This window comes from Anopheles merus, unplaced genomic scaffold, assembly GCF_017562075.2.
Source record: "Anopheles merus strain MAF unplaced genomic scaffold, AmerM5.1 LNR4000173, whole genome shotgun sequence".
Classification (NCBI taxonomy): Eukaryota; Metazoa; Arthropoda; class Insecta; order Diptera; family Culicidae; genus Anopheles; species Anopheles merus.
The window spans coordinates 26,968-45,136 of NW_024427753.1; the positions used below are offsets into that span (position 1 = coordinate 26,968).

General features: G+C 45.2%; 1 long non-coding RNA gene across 1 annotated transcript in view; it reads right to left on the reverse strand.

Moving 5' to 3' along the window:
* The window catches only part of LOC121601768, a 40,281-nt gene extending 23,509 nt beyond the window's left edge, over positions 1-16,772 (reverse strand). The window contains exon 1 of the long non-coding RNA XR_006006185.1: positions 15,410-16,772. This is a non-coding gene — a long non-coding RNA (uncharacterized LOC121601768). The remainder of the gene's footprint in view (positions 1-15,409) is intronic.
* Positions 16,773-18,169: the final 1,397 nt, after the last annotated feature.

The window sequence follows — 18,169 nt, forward strand, 5'->3', positions numbered from 1 at the left end:
AATTTAGACATTTTATAAAGGATATTTAGTACCCTTTATAAACACACGAAAAATGTTTGAGTTAAGTTAATTTTATGCAAAAATATACGATAATAACTGAAGAAACCTCCTGAAAATTTTCATTATTTAATTTTTGACTTGATGCCATTATGAAAGTGGCGTAGAGTGGCGTTGTCTCATATTTGTCACATAATAGTGTAATATATATACTATCAATCTGTGAAGAAATATTCTGCGAAAGTTTGCGAACGCGAATTTTATTCAAGTTTTTTCACATCAACTTTTTCTAAAAACAGACACATGCGTAACTAGGCGGCTCCATAGGTGCCTAGTATAACGTATGTCGTGTTTTCTACAAAAAATATATTTTACGTGCTTCTGATCAACTTTTATTTCAATTACGATGCTGTGTATCTTAGTTTCAGCTCATGTACTTATCTTATATATAAATTTCTATTCTAACCTAACTTTATTATTAAATATAATGAAGCAAATCAGAACCAAATACCTTTTGGTCCTACTCCAGATTACAGACGGCTGTAAGGAAAATAATTCCAAAATTATATGCATAGCAGGAAAATGTTATGAATGCACTAGCATCTATTGGCATTTTGGGAGAAGAAACTCCCAAAAGTCATGATAAACTAAATATAAGGATAGAGGGGAGTATGCTACAAAGAATAGTTTGCAAGAAAAAAATGCATCCAGAAGGACATTTTGTATAATGAGCTGTATTCCTCTGATTCGTTAATCAGTTCAATAACAGTAGTAAATACTGAAGTAAATACTTAGTTTGTAGCTATTGTTGAATTTTGATTTTTTCAGATAGTTGTAAAACCAAGAACATCAGATTTTTATTTTTATCATCCCTTCTGAAGGCAGTTCAGGACTTGGAAAAGTATTGGATGATATTCAATATTGTGATATCAATGCCCAGGAAAATGTGTAATTCCTATTTTTTTAACAACCGATTTAAAATTTTGACCTTCAAAGACAAACAATATGTGCTGCTTTTCATGACGAATTAGGGAACTACTTTATTTCAATGTACCTGCTCTAAATAATTATTTAAATGCCTTTATTAATGTCTTTAGAAATGTGAATTAGACGTTAGGAGCTTGTAATACCTTCCACCTAAGTTGTGTATGTAAATTTTCAATATTTGTACTACGTGTGAGTAAAAGTGATGAGAATTAGCTACAATTGTCCTATACAAAGCGGAAAAAATTATCTTATTCAAAATTATTATGTTTTGTTCATATATTATGGAACATTACAGTATATTTTAAAATGGTTTATACTATTAGCAACAAATAATACAAGAAAAAACACACAAAATGAATAAAACTAAGCAAAGATCCCTTAAAACACTATTTTAAGTAGCGCCACCTAGTGGTATGGATACGAACTACGTATAAAATGTTATTTACTATCATAATACTTTACTACAAACGATAAAAACTAACAATTTCTGCAAAAATAATTTTATCCCGCAAATTGTTCTAAACTGCCCATTGTGCAATGGCCGGGATACTGGTGTTTTGGGATGTGCAAGTGCTCGAACTGGGTTAAAGTTATAAATAACAACAACAAAAAAAGCTGGGAGAGTGCCACTGCCGCCGGCCATGCGGCCATTGCTGCCGGTTCAATTTCCTGTGGCAAAGCGGTGTGGCGCGCGCATTCGTTGTGCAGTGGCGCGAATTCCGCGTCTTGCCCTCGCGTCGTGCTCGATGCTTTCGGTTTCGGGTTCAAATTCGTGAGATGTGCAAGCAGGCCCAAAGCATTCCGAACGCAGTACGGTTTGCAGTGGAGCAGAATCGAACACTATGTCACGTGTGGGTTTTTAATTGACCAGAACGATCTTTTTCTTTGTTGTTTTGTGTACTTTGATTTAAGATTTAAGATAATAAATTTGCTGGAATGTCACTGGCCCGGGCAAATCCTGACTTCAGGAAATATTATGGAAAATTACACAGTATGGATTTTTTGTCAGTTGTTTTCCAATAATTTGTTTTAATTTTTTAATTTAGTACTCCTTTCCCTATTACAACTGTTTCAAGTTCCTCATTAATAAAAACATGTTTTCAGTCACACGCATTTATCAATGAACCACAAACGCTACTCACAGTGTCAAGTGCGGCTTCTTCACTAGATCGCCTTTTACGCACCTGTTTCATCGTTGTTGTGTATGGTGTGGCTACCAAGTGTCCAGTTTTCTCCCGCCCAAAAAGAGTATGAACAACTTCTATCCTCTCCAACCATAAACGGCGCACCCCACATCCAGAGCGTCTCATTACGCCCGCTCCACAAATGGTTCGCCCATTCATTGGCATCGAACCACCACCAGTTGCAAGACCGGGAGCAGAGGGTCATCAACACCCAGACCCAGGAAATCCTGCTACAATACACGCTCATCCCATCACTCAATGGTGCAAGGGAGTGTGGGGATGAAATGAAAAAGTGCAGAAATCGAATCAAGCTGACTAACATCCATCCAAGCAGCAGGAGAAGCCACCGAGGGTGACATTTACGGTGCACACACGTCGCAACGCGGCAACGGATATGCCACCGCACTTTCGCAAAGCAGCATACCAGTATGTTGTGTGTGAGTGCGTGTGTGTGTCCTTATCGCCAGATCGTTTGATCATCGCAAATCTTAACGAGTGATCTTTTCCGCTCGGTCCGCGAGATGAAGGTGTAATGAAGCGTGCCCCAGATCGCGATGTCTCAGTGATGACAGTTTACATTTATCTAACGAACAGACACCGGGTTGCGTTGCATTCCGTGTGCTCCGGCGTGTTGCTATTGCAAGCGTGGCTTGGCGTGGTTGGATAAGCATCTCCACGCGATCGCCAGCGGGAAAAGATGGATGGCTTGAAATGATGACACGGAATGTACAACCATTTTATTGGTTGCACTCATAAATCGTCCAACAAAACAATGCTGTGTCACTTTATGGCTCTCTGCACCCTAAAAACGCGGTTGTTTCGGGTTAGCTTCCCTTGTATTTTGTGTTGGTTTCCAGCAGGCCGGGTTTTGTTATTTCCACTTCGTAACAAATCGACTGCACCAGCCACTGTTTGCGGTGTATTGCTTTTTTATTTGTACCCTCAATAATAATCTTCCCGACAAATGTGCTGTAACAAGCGCGTATCGATCACTGCTCATAAAATCTAACACAACACACTCACACACATCAATCGATCGATGTTTCATGAAAACGTGTTGAAACAAATGTTGTCTGCTGTTATCTAAACAAATAAATACCTGGGCGCTTGGATAACATATCTCTCAGCACAACTCCACTCGAAGGGTCTGAACGGCAGCAGCCTCAAGAAAGCATGATGAACTTTTAGGAACAGTACTTTTGAGAAGCCATCTCATCTATTTTATGTCCCTCTACATTAACTTGAACGATAACTCGCCTCATCGGGAAGGTGTGCCGGTAAAATATCGTTAAGCACAATTTGCAACACACCCATCAAATGGAGCGTCTTCAGATTTATGATCCATCAAACGTTGCCGGTCCCCACCCCCATTTCAATGTCAAGGGTTTTCGAAGGGATCGTCATTTCCGTCGCACGACAAGTCTTCCTATGCTTCTCTTTTTTCTCTCCATTTTTTCTCCCTCGATGCACATTGCTCCATTCGCTCACAGCAGTTCTTCCCACAACGCCGGCAAATGCTAGACCGCTCGTAAATAAACTAAAAAAAAAACGCTCGCAGGCAAACGACCAGCACCGTGGTCCGTGCTAATTGACGGTGACCCTTTGCGGCCGGAGAATGTAAAGGGCGACACGAACGGAAATTCCACCACCATTCCCCGTCCGACCGCCTCTGCAACCATTTGCGCGCAAATGAGCACTCTCACTCTTGTGGCGCGCGTGCACTCTTGTCTGGATTTGCTTCGGTCGCTCTATCGGTGTCACAAACGTGGTCCCGTGGTCCCAGAGTGTCGTCGGCCGTACTTCACATCGGTGCATCACGCACCACTCCCGGCCCCCGAGTACGGGCGGGCAGCGACGGTAAGGTACGGTTCGCGTGTAACAAGGTCAAAAGGAGCAGAGAAGCGTATGAATTATGGCTTACGCTTAGTTGGCGGCGCTTGCGCACCTAGGCTGGCATTTCCGGTCTGCTCCCTTTCTCATGTGCTGAAATGTGTTCGTCTTTCTACCCTGAAAGGCGAAAAAATGTGCCATCGGAAGATTCTCATGGCTGCGAGTAGCGTCACGGAAGAAGTTGTGTGCGTTGCGCTGTTCGCGGCACATTATAACTATTATCCTGTCGATCGTCTCGCATCCCAATAGTGCACTTGCCATTTTTTGCGAGTTTTGTTTCACTTTTCGCCACATCGACGAGCTGCCCTGGGGTCACAGCGGCAAGGCACACCACGGGGAACGGGGTTTCATTCATGCGGAGTGCAGACAGAACGACGAAAAAGCAGCAAGAGCGAACTCTTCTTTGGGCTTTGCTTTCTAACACCATCCAGCAGTATCTTTGCTTTCCCAGCCACGGTGTCCCAGTTCACATCGCGCTGGAAGGTTTTTTTTTTGTTTTGCTTCGTCGCCGTAACCTCACCGCCTTGGAGTGGGCCCGAAAGTGCTGGAGGCACTTTGCTCAACGACGCACCCTTTTGTTTAATCTTCTTCCACCTCCAGTCTCACTGTGTATCCGTGCCGTGTCTGCTGATGCGCAATGGATGCCTCCTCCAGGAGGTGCTGCTACGGGGTAAAAGATACGGGGACACACTGATCACATCCCTCTGGCGGGACCAAAAATGGACCACCGAATCGATCGGTCAGTATTCCAAACTAAATGCTGGGGGGATGTGTCCATGTGTTCACCGCGGGATGTGAGAATCGTGATCACATTTCACCGATCAATCAGCCGCCGGGTGTACCGGCCGGCCCCGAACACTTTCCAATCACCTACCCCCCTTGTACTTCCCACCCATCGCTGATCAATTGTGTGCCGAGAAATGTGTGACCCGTACCCGTGTCACGTCTGCTCGTCATCTTTAAACCCCTCGATGCGTGATCATCGGGCAGAGGATGTCGTTTCAACTTCACCTCAAAAACACCTGAGCATTGCATTAGCGGTTTGGGAAGACTTCCTCAAGATTCGGAACTCTGGATGGTACTGGAGTCTTTTTGCCACACTTTCTTCCCTTTGTTGACTTCCTCCAGCTGAGTTAATGGAATGGATGATAGCGCGCAGCGCGTCTGTATGTGCACTAGCTAATGGTGTCGTCTGCACAGCTTCTCGGTCGTTAAGTAGAGTAAATGAGGTTCTCCTTTAACGCTTCTAAAGAGATGACGATAAATTGTGTTTCCCAAAATGATGCGCCTTTTATAGCTTATCGTATGAGATGTAGTTTTTAAATTGAGAGAGATCGTTAGAAAACTAATAGAGCCAAATTGTACAAAAATAAATGCTCTTTTTAAGAAAAACTGTTGGTAAATGAGATTCATCAATAAAATGAAATGAAACGGAAGAATCTCCGATCATTTGCTTCTCACATTAAATCTAAAATAACAAAACGATCCAAGCACTCGATTAACATTTGAGACTAGTTATCATTCCCACTTGCATTCATACATTGTATCAACTTTCTAAATGCATCTTTAATACATTCGATGTTCTGTGTGTACAACACCGCTATCAAACATACTCCCGAAATAGTCGACGAACGTTTTCTAATTTCCTGTGCATTACACTTCTCTGCTACGCACAGCCACACAACAGGCAATGCACCAACTGCATTCACCCGCGATGTATACACGATGTTCATACATTCCACGGTGCATGGTAGCACGCTACCATTCTCCAAAAACCACCATCACGATGAGTCAAGTTCACCAACATTCCAGCCGTACAGCAAGCCCCACCAACCAACAGAAAGATGAAACCCTTGTGCCGAATTCACTTGGCAAACGACATTCACTCTCATAGACAAGCCACAACCAGCCAACGGGGATGCTCAAAGGGGAAGAAGAAAGTTTTGTGACCCTACTAGTTCCGTCTGCCACCATCGTAAGTGACTTCCAAAGCCCGGCATGCTTGCTGCACCCCCGGGGGAAGATCTTTACAGCCAAAGTAATACAAAACGGCAAGCAAGATAAAAACAAAAACACACCCATGAACATCTAATGGAATGCATAAATAAACAGCATCCCTGACCCGCGCCCGGGCGAGGGCGACAGGGAAATGGGAAAAACGCGGCATATTCAAGTGCACCATGTTCCATCCCTCCCACAGGCACCCAGCTCCCGGGCACCCAAGGGTTTTGAGGGCAAGCAACCATCTTCCGGTGGTTGCCACGGTCACGAACACGGGTTCGCTTTGAGCGGCACGGTAGCTGGCACAACTATAGTTGAAGGTAGGAGTTTTCATCGTACGAGCCGACATGGTGTCACTTTCGCATATTGTCACCTACTTGGCCATCGGTGCACAACGCAACGCGCACGGGACGGATCCGAAAGACGAGGTGAGCGATCGAGGGATAGATCTTCGCGTTTTCATCTCCACGAGTACAATGGAGGAATCTTAAAAAGCAATTGCTTTTGAGAAAGAGTTTCTTCTGCTAGATAAACACATACACTAACTAGTGAGAGGAAATAAGAAGAAAAGGTAGAAGCAAAACACTCGTCACTGTCTCTTGTTTATGGAAGTGAAAAGAATGAAAATGAAACTGGCAGGTGTGTTGAAACGTTTCGTTTATCAATCCCCACTGCCTTATCAATGGGTCGCAACGGAAAGGCTTTTTTAGGAATGCAATGTGAGGTACACTAAGAGGTTTAAAAAATAAAACTTCATTAAAGCAAAATTTAAAAAAAAAATTATAAAACACTACAGTAACATCCAACAAAACAACTGTTACGAGCCTGCCATTCATTATGCAATATTTCAATGTTTTATCAACTTTATTTTGTGCTGCGCACATGAGATTCTACCACTCTTGAAGAAATACTGTTTTGTATCGTTTAACCTGTCACAGACTCGTGCCACTGCAAAAACAGACGTCTATCCTCGAACAAGGCAAACAAAAAAAAGCACACAGAAGCAGCTGCTTGACGCTGCCGAACGTCACAATTATGGTGGTGTATTTTTTTGTTCCTCCACCTTCATGCTTTTCTGCCATCGGAATCGAACGGCAACAAAAAAAACGCCAGCAATCAACCGCATAAAGGGGACATTCGCTTGAAAACAGCACACGTACACGATCTGGCGAGGATCAAAGAAGCATCATCTGCAGCTGTCCCCAGTTCAACCCCCACGTTCAATGGTTTAACGGGGGACGACCAGAAGGGGGCAGAATTTTTTCCCCTCGGTCCTCTTCCATAGGCGTTCAGGCACTCCCGGCAAGCGTTACGTCCGGCCTCTAATGACTATGCCCGGATCGGAAGGATGTCATCAATTATGACATCGTCGTGGTGAAATGGTGCTACGTTGTTTTGCTGTTTTGTTTCACTTCTCCTATAAAATGACTGAGAGATGAAAAAACGGCGTAACCTACCACGTGCGCTAATTATCTGCATCGCAACGGTGCCTTAAGAGCGATACCGCTCTTCGGACGTTCGTTAAGGCAGAATGCAGAGGGTGCGTTCAGGAGCGTCTAACACCTTATTTTCCGCATCAGCATCCCGCTTCGCTCGAGAACACGCCTAACTCTTCCCTGCTTATATCCGGTCACACATTTCAATAGGTCTTCAAGTGTTTTTTCCCCGACTGCAGTTCGCTGCAGCTGCCGCGGTGCACAACCATTGCAGTGCTCATCAGTATGCACATATATATACTGCTGCAACTTCCTGCCCGGGACAACTTCCCGTGGTATCATATTCAGCCAGTCCAAAGGATATCATGTCTGGGGCGGGGTTCGCTTGCGTCGGCCAGAATATGAGACCGGCGCAGAACGTTGAATCTCACAGCCAGAACTCGATCGATCCCAGGTCGATTGCAACCGGTTTTGCCTGCCGAGGCCGATCGATCGGCTCCCACAGGGTTATGGGCGGATACAATTGAACGTATCGAATTACGTACGCACCGGCAGGATGTGTACGTCTAATCATGGGAATGAGGCGCGCGGCTGATGGAAACCGAGGGAAGCTTTCTGGAAGCTGGCAGTGGCTGGAAGCCATCGAATTGGCTAAAGAAACAACTGAAACATTTATGCTCCCACCACCGATAGAGAAAGGAAACGGCTCAAGTGCAGAGGAAAGTGGAACGAAAATATCGTACTTAATCCTGGATAGGGTTGGAGTGTTTCGAACCGAATCGAAACGGACGAGAGTTTACCTTTGCAACGCTTGTCATAACGTTCACCATCGATCGCACATTAACTTCACACACTTTGCTGCAAATGCCGCAAACACACGCGTAACACTCGTAACTGATTAGATAGAGCTAGCACTCGGGCAAGATTCGGTTCATTTCCTCAGTCGAATTGGAATACCAACATCCCCACCGGACGGAACTAATCAATTCATCTCACTGTAAAGTTTTTATCTACGACCGGAAACCCAAATAAAATCCGAACAGGGAAAAACGTTTCGTACTCTCTTCCAATTGTAGACTCTTTTTGCTTGGTATTGATCAACTCTCCTCTCAGTAATTGATTTCGGTGTTGTTTTCACACTCTACCATTCCTTTCGAACGCGTAAGATTGGTTTAAATGACACAGTGAGCCGATAGGAACACATCAAACGAAACAGTTAAATCCTTCCTCCCCCCGTACCAGAGTGTATCGAAGCGCATGTGACTAAGTGCCAAAAGTTGGATTTTATTGCTATTGCTTCAAGCTACCGCTAGCCGGCTGACAGAAGCGCAGGTGCGTGAGAGGAACGAGGAAGTGACATTTAGCAGATCGTTGCTGTGTTGTTTTAGCGGCAACCTGTGAATGAGTGCTTTGTTATGGTGTCCAAAGAAAATAGCTTTGGAATGGTCTTGGTCCACGCAAAAGCTCATTATCTAAGCTAGCGGATTGCAGGGTTGAAGTAGTTGTGCATAAAAAAAAAACGGAATGGCCTTTTGGGTGATAGCAATTGAAATTGCTTAGAATAAAACACTTTAGACACTCTTTGTTTCTGACACCATTCTTTTTCTTCGCTTTTTTGCACCTTTCACACCAACCAAATCCAAACAAATTGCTCTCCGTCGTGCTGAACGGATGTCGTTGGAAAACTAATTGCCCGGACATTAGAACATAATCTACCAGTCACGGTCTTAGATTCTACGCCTAGCTCTAGCTGTAATGTGGCAACGAAAAAAGGAGTTTGGTTTGAATGATGCTCAATTTGTCCCCGTGCAAGATAGGTCACGCTGAAGCCGTCAGTTTTGTCATTTCTTCCTTTCGGCTCAAATAGCGCCCGTTTCCCGTTAGTCATGCGCGAACGTCCACCAGCAGCCAGCGACAATGGGCACCTTTTTGACATCAATTTTGTAAGACGACGAAGACAACCGACAATGGACTTTCGAGGGCTTGGTGCACCGGGTGACTGGGTAGCAGGATCCTTGTATGTCCCAGCACACGAAACAAACTGCCAGCAATTACTCTCTACCGAAACCAAAGTGCGGACGACAGACAAACAATGCTCCAGCGGACGCTGACGGGCCCTGGATCGGGTGGCGTGAATGGAATGTGCAAAGCATTACACGAGCATGATTCATCTGGCTCGGCGGCGGTGTTGTGCTGGCAGGTAAGTGATGTCATGTATGCTCAAATACGTAGCATTTACCGTAACGAGAGGTTTTGATTCGTACTGTAAACTCAAGCTTCCTATACTAATAATTTTGAAATACTTCTGCGATAGTAATCAGTCAAAATCGATCGGCCACAAAACGCAAGCGTAACTAATAATGCCAACAGCGGCTCATTTCCCACCTGTTGCGTGTTGTGACTGACAGCTTATAAACAGCTACCACATGTTTGATAGCTTCCCAGAGCAAGCCTGCCATCTTCATTAGGTGTCGTTTCATTTGCGAATTCGGACAGAAGGGGCCAGAAAACACGCCGGCAAATTGAGAAATGAAGACGTTTTTCCAATTAAGAAAACGTGTTGCACCAAAAATATTGTGATGCGATTTTAAAACGTTACCTCCGCCTTACCGCGGTGAGAATGGGGACAATGTGCGGCGCTGCGCTTTTATTGGAGGTTATTTAACCAGTCGCATAGATTATGAAATGGGACGTTTGGCATCAATATACCGGGCAAAAGTGAACTTGTGCTACTCACAACGGCATAACGGCGAGATGAAAAGTATCACCAACACATACCTAAAACGAGAGACATAAAAAACAATTGGGTTAGAAATGTGCGGATAACTGAAATCGAGCCAACAGCTTAAAATTTTATTAAAGTAAAAAAACGAATAATGGAGCTTCCCAAATTCCTGCCCCATAATTGAGACAACTTGTAGGATAATAAGAAAAAAACATAGAACTTGATATAGATATTGCTATTGCTTCAAAAAAACTACTCCATTGCTCGAGTGCCACTGACCCTTTTCGTTATTTCGTTGATGCGCACGGGTCAGACTCTCGATCCGCCCACCACAAGTCCCGAAATTCATCAGCAAATTTAATGAACCAAATCACTAGAACCAATGCCTCCCCTTTTCACCAGCACGTTTTTCCACCCCTCGAAAAAAGACAAGCCCCCACGGCCAGGAAAGTGATGGCTAGATCGAACACGCCGGCACGATCTAATGATTAGGTACGCCACCATCGCTACCAAGGAAATTTCGAAGTTTTACCTTAACGGGCAAGTTCTACGGACAGTTTCCTCTCTTTCTATGGGGCGGCACCGACTCAAAGCTGACAGATGTGGTAGATCTACTGTGAGTCTGCTAAATTTTGCTGTAAATTCGTCCAAGCGAGCAACAGGCCCCCTATGCACGAAACCAGTGATTTCGTTTCATCCATTTTCGAGTCATTTCGTTTGATTTGATCATTTCCGATGGATCGAATTTGCGTTTGACCGTTCAAAGGGAGGACGCCCTTGAAGTACACATGCACATAAAATTGGAAAACGAGCTGAAACTAAGAATTACGTACTTCCGTATATTAGGAGAAAAATAAAGAAAAACAGAAATGCTATGCCCGTACTAATGAGGACACTACCTCTATGACGATTGATTGCGTTAAGAATTGCTAAAGAAAAGCGATGCTGTCCAATAACATGAGATGAGTTTTATTTTGCCTAATACCTGCTAATTTGTGAAAATTTATCAAACTTCTAGCATGTTCCAGAATCGCATAGTGGCAGTTCAAAACATAAGCAAAGCCATCATATGCTGCGAGGCAATATAAACCAGCAAAATTGGTACCGATGATCTGTCGTATTTCCGATTCCATCTCACAGACCCGATATCTACAGTGTCCAGCTACGGCCAAACAGGCTAAGGCTAAGGTGGAGGCAATCAACAACGTACACCTATCAACTCCAACCGACATCACTCGCATGCGTAGTGCACAAGCTTACCAACCGCAAGTTCAACCGAAGGCACAAACTCGCCGCTTCGCCACACTCACGTTGGTCAATTTTGCTCAACAAAGCAGCGAAGCGATCCGCATAAGCCGGCGTTGAATTCGCAACCATACAAACGCCTTTCCCGCCTTTCTGCTCGCATCTTCGATCTTGCCCCTCAACTGTAACGCAACAGGTAATGCCAACATCGGTGTGTGCACTTTAACAACAACACCACATGCTTCACGTGCTCACACGATTCAAGTGCACTTGCACCCAGCCCACCACTTGGTGATGGGGACTGGCAACATACGCAGGAGTGCGCACCGATTCGTAGGTGCACGTTTTTCTACAGCCTACCCGGTGCTGCGCCGAGTCCACCGTGATTGATGTTGAACGTTGAACGATCACCAAAAACCCGCACCCAGCGGCTTCCCGCGCGCGCGGTGACTGTATGGGCCTTTTGGAAAATTTTCGCTTTCGATTCAGTTTGACCAAAAGTGGCCACCGCAACCCGACCACGGCACGGTTGGAAAACCGGTTCTGGCTGGTCGGTGCAATTCTGCATCGCCACTACAGCCGCAGCCGTGCGATCAAGGGGCAGCATTGAATTCAACACGCTGAAGGAAGGAATTATTTTGTTGAGAAAAGGCAGGCAAACGATGCCTCTCCACGTACACGTTCAACAGTACCGTGAACAGTACAGGTCGTGAGCGAAGAGTAAATCAACATCAACAGCAACAGCAGCGCGCAACAGCTCCGAAGCAGCATCGTCATCATGATCATCATCCATGTTAACCTGTTCAAATTCAACAGCCGCGCGGTGAAATTTCAGGGTTAATGATTTATGGTTTCCCCCACCCGCCTGAGGCGCTGTCCCGAGTGAGATCGGTCAAAATGTATGTGTGTTTACGTGTGTGTGTCTGTGGAGGTATACAGCAAACCATCGGAGACTGCTGGCTACCTTTCATCCCTTGACCCTGTGGATCTAATAATAGTTCTAGGTGCACTTCGGGTTGAATTGATTTCCGATGCTGATTGCTTTATGGATTTTCACTTTCGCATCGTTTCTCTTCCTGCATGGATGTAATATTTACGAGAGATTTTATGTTTTCTTTTTGAGTTCTCTTTTTAAAAGTTTGTCAACAAAACATAATAATAAAACAACAATAAACAAACAAAACATTGTAAGTAAAAACTGCCAAACTCTGGTTCGTCGCTTGCTGTCGTGCTTAAGTCTTTCCCTACGCTAGTGATGCCAACTGCTAACAAAATAATTTGCTGAGCTCCAAAAGAAATGCTGTCGCTCTTTGTTGCCGTTGCTGATAAGCTGATGCCTTCGCTGATGCGCTGAGCATCACAAAACATCACACCAAACAAAACATCTCTCCGTGATGGCAGCCATAATGGCCGTACAAGGCAAAAGTCAATTAAAATGTATGAGATCCTTTCTGTCGTTGTTGCTGCTGCTGCTGCTGCTGCTGCTGAAAAGTGAAGTTCGTTCGTTTTTGCACGTTTTTATTGTTTCGAGCCTGTGACGCCCCAGGGCCTACCTATCCCTCCCCGCTCGCTCGAAACCTTCGGACCCTTTTTGTTGTATTTGCGCACCCCGCAGGTCGGTGTGTGCGCACACACCATTTTCGACTAAGTAATATAAGTGTGCGCAACTTTAATGTTGTCTTCCTTTCCTTGTTTTTGCTTTGGTCCGTTTGTTTCACTTGCTATTTGTTTTGCTTTGCTTGCAAAACCGAACCGCGATCCGTCCGTGTTTCGCATGCTAGTGGCTGCAACTAATGTCTATGTCCATAAGAGGAAGCAATACAGCAGTGCGAACGGTCGGTGGGGTTTTGGAGGGTAGGTCCACTTTCGAGGGCGATCGGTAAACCCGGTGCAGGAGCGGTAGCTAGAGGGAGCGGAGGCAGTAGTTTTTGTTTTGCTCAGTTGCCTTTCTTCCTCATCCTTGTCGCGGTGAATTAAAAACACCAGCCGCCAGCCGAAAGAGCGAAAGGGAAGGACTCGGTTGCTGTGCGCTGGGAGCGGTTGGGCGGAGGCGGGTGGATGGCCAGCTTTTGCCAAATGGGAAACGAGAAACTTTCTCCACCAGGGCCAGGCGGCAGGTTTTGCCCGGGCCGATCGATGCGATTTGCGAATACATATTTTTGACACGGTCGAAAGAATTCAACTCCACCGACCGCCCCCACCGTGTTTTGCTGCGGAACGGTATGCAGTAAGGTGGAAAACCAGTCCCCAAAACTCGTGGCTCGTGTGCCGTGCTGGGTGCGGAGGGGATCCACCCGGGTACGGCTGGTTCGACTGGTGTGCTACCGGTTGGCCATTAGTGGCCACCGCAAAGGATTGGCAGTGGCAGGCTAGTGTCGGACTAGTGAGGCCTATCGGGGCGGAAGTCGGGGCTGTACGCGGACGTAGTTAGGATGTGCGATGTGCCGTACCCATTATATTGACCAACGGAGGATATCGGCATCGGTTTCTTACCCAACACTGACCGCACCCACGGTATAACACGTAACGTCTATCTATAAAACACTTGCATGACACAATGAAGAAGAGGAAATAGCCGCTTTGAAAGCAACCGAGAAAAGTTGAAAAGTGCTGCAAGGGGAGGAGTGGAGGATGAGTGATCAAATGATGAAAAGCGTACTATCAGGTTGAAAGATAGTATGCCTCAAAGCCCATCGTTAAGATTACGGAAGGGTTATTAACGTACTGCACGTACTCGTGGTGGATTTACATACAATTCCGATTGCATAATATTGAGATGAGTATAGCTACTTTTTAAAGTATTTTTCTGAAAATTTTAAAATGTTTTCAATCCCATCAAATAAATTTCAGCAATATCAACTGTATCATGAACAATCCGTCATTGTTGAATTGGATCGACTATCAAAATAGCTCAAACAAAGCAAACGATTTTCTTTTAGAATTGAAGACAAACCATTATACCAATCTATTGCGTTCTTTTCAACAGTAGGTACCTTTACTTAACTCGAGATTCGCAAGAGGATCGTGACTTTGTCCGGGGGAAAAAAAAACCCCAAAAAACAGTGCGTCTTACCCGCAGCAGCACTTCCATAAACCTTGTCGGAAATGTACTTCGCCTTGCGCATGTCTTCCGAAACCCAAAGCGAGCCTCCGAAAGCCGATTCGGCCACAGCACGTACGAACCAGACAGAAAGCAGCAACCGCACACCAAACACAGCCAGCGTGACTTTGAAAGTGGCCTGTCTGTTTGGTGCATTTGGAAGCTTGGAAAGCAAAAGCAATTCAACAAGCCGCCAACGAAACGCCATGGCCATCGATCGCATGTGTGGGGTCTCACTCTTTGTGTGTGTCTCTATGGTGGCGCAGCATTATTGCCGAGCGTTACTTCCCGCCCCGTCTCCCCCAATCGTCTCGTGGCGACGTGCGTCTAAGCCGGCAGACTGCGTGCACTATTGGATGTGTCTGTGCAGTGATGCGTGTAGGAGAAATGTGCATCTTTTTCTCGCCACCTGTACACCCGGACGGCAAATCAATTCCTTTTACTGGTCATTTTTAAACTTCCCGTCACTAGTTGCTTCTTTCCTTTCTTTTTAAATAATCCTTTTTATTAAGCATCTCACTCGCACAATCTCACAGTTTGACAGAAAGTGTAACAAAAAGCGGAAAAGTGGACCCTAGCTTTTTAAATGGAATATGATTTTCAATATGAACTTGAAACGCTCTTCCTTCACATCCTCGGAAGGCGAAGCAAACAACAACACGCGTGCACCCTCGCCCCATTGCAAATGTAACATTATACGCTTTGGCTTTTTTGCATTTACACGTGGGTGTTTGTTTGTGTTTTTACACTTCCTCCTTTGCATATATCTCACCACTCCCCCCTCATTCAAAACATATCCACACTCCCACACTCAAACAGCCACAGGCACAATGTAAACGATTACCTTTTCTACACGGCGGGAAATGCTGTTTTTCGTGCCGTTTTAACTTCGTTTCCTATCCGTACGGGGGATACTTGGTTTCCTTTTTTTTTGTAGTTGATATTAGTTTTCGTTGCTCACTGCAGCAACACGGCTGCTGATAGCTGGTTGGCGTTTTTTCCTACTCAACGGCCAGGCCAACGGTGCTGCATGCTGTCACGCCGGAGCTCTCCACTTCACGCTTGCGGGATTCACCTGCCCGCCACGCACCACGAATTGATCATTAATCCAATTAATTAGACGCGTACACCTCCTAATGGGCGAGGCACGACCCTAGGGCTCGGACCGTTTTGCCGGCCCTGTTTCGCTTGCTTGTTTTTTTTTTTTTTACTTGCTGCAAGGGCCACCGCTCTTCGGTTGTTTTGTTTTCATTCACACTGTAGGGGCTGTTTTTGCTACCACTTTTTACGTTTGCTTTGCTTGCCGTTTTCACAAAGTTGCCAAAGAATGGGAGCTGTTTTGCATGCCCCTTAGATGATTAGTGCTGGGAAAGGAGGTGTTAACCCTTAACCCTCCCCAAACGGACGCCCAGACGCCCTTCAGCGGGTGTCTGTTGCAAACAGTACACTCATTCACAGACACACACGCACTTTAGAAGAAGAAAAAACACAAGATCAGACAGCTAATGGCACCTTGCACGCATAATAATGCACCTGGTCTTCCAACGGGCGCATTCGTTGCTTTCCTCAATTACTGGTTATGTTTAATTTTATGACTTTTCCCCTTTCCATACAATTGCACACACTTTCAAAAGGGGAAATAGCAGTATTTAAGGTATTTTTTAACCTTCGGGGCGAAAACACAAACCTTTTTTAGCTAACATTTCACTAGCCACACAAAAACACTACCTCCTCGTCTGTCAAGCTTCACTAACTATCCATGCATTATTGATGTGTCTTCGCTTACTGCTGAGAGCTCTCAGCATTGCTTCCGTTAGGATGGTGTGATCAATTTTGGGTCTTCGAATTTATCCACATTCAATTTTAACCAATCCAATTTATTACCATTACTGAGCTTTCTTGCCAGCGTTGCAAGGGTTTCAGACCTTGTTTTTTTTTCTATAAATATTTCACCTCAGTTTTCACTTCACATAAATGCTCGCTAGGTAGCGGGTTACATTGCCTTTTTCAAATGCCGTATTTCGTTGCACTTTGCTGCACTTGAATGGGCATGCAGTTTTTAAACAACTCAACGCACAAATCGACGGTACACCGTCGAGAGCTCTCACGTCCACACGCGATCACGAACCGATTCAAACTAACCCTTTGCGTCGTGTTGCATGAGCATCGCTCGGTCGGAGAGTCCACGCGCCACCCCAGCAGTACGATCGGGCCGCTTGCGGAGAAAAAAAAACATCGTGAGAGAAAAAAATGCTCAGGTTTTATGTTGCCAGAGAGGCTGCACCATCCGACCGCTCGCTTGCTCTCTCACTCTCTTTATGTTTGGCTGTGTCGTTTGCAGAATTATCACCGAAACTGACGTTACACAGCAGAGACGAAATAAACAATTAATTACGAAAAACTTTGACTTAGCAAACTGACCCACAACCGTTGTAAAAAAAACACGAATCTTTAGTGGGATAAATTCCTCTTAAAACAAAGTATCAAAACTTAAGTAGAAAAATTAAGCGCCTGCCAATTTGCAGCAAAACGCACAGTAATGCTGCTTTGGGAAGGGCGCAAAGAACATTTTTGCTCGGAAAGCCGGCGGTTCATAAGTATGCGATCAGTATGCTGTTGTCCGCAGGTTGGGCAAGAATACAAAGTGGGATTGCAATTATACAAACCCATGCCCGTTGATATAGGGGGGCTAACATTCTTGCATGCTTTCGTTCTTGCGTGAGAAACTTTACCGCTTAACCAGTGCTTTCGCCAGTACCGATGAACAACTGTAACCGTTTCCTGTGGGTGCAAATATTAAGTGCTCTCGAGCAGTGTTGTGAGGTGAATAAATGCTCCTTGCAACTTGTTGGAATGCAATTACTGGTGAAGCCTGTTTAACATACGATGTTTTATCACATCAAACCTGAACAAGTGCATTGTATCTGTGAGATATATGTGATTTTTTTCCCATTTTGTTCCATGCTCCATGCTCTGTTTTTTGCGTTAATAACGCAATATGCACTTTATTGCTCTCCTGATAATTATATCGGTCGCGTTTTACGCACTTCAATGCAACGAAATTCTTTCTCAATCGATTTTCAGCTCCCATTACCATTTCACCTTACAGCGTATGGTATGCAAAATTCTAATACGCCACCAAACAGCAACACTAGACAAATTAAAGCCCTTCACATAGAGCTCCTCTCTCCAGTGCGTTTGCCTCCACGTACACGCGTCACAGACTAAGCGCCATCACCAGCGCGAACGGGTTGTGAGCAGCATAATTACTTGCGTATGCAACCGATTAATAATAGCGGGTGTTTATGCACCCGCTCATGCATTCCCTTTTCGGGCACGATGATTAAGCCTACGGCGACCGTACCGTAGAAAAGTGGTGTCGGTACGCTAGCAGCCACCGGCAGTGGCCATGCTCACGCGCGTAAATCAAATGCAGCAGATTGATTCGGTTTCGTGTGCGCCGATCATGTGTGCCTTTCGATCGAATGGTCCAAACCGGGCACTACATGAGCAGCGTTAGCGAACGGCAACGATCCGCGTCAGTTAATGATGCAAAAATCCTACGCGCCTGTTGGTCCCCTTGGTTCCGTTGCCATCCTGGACG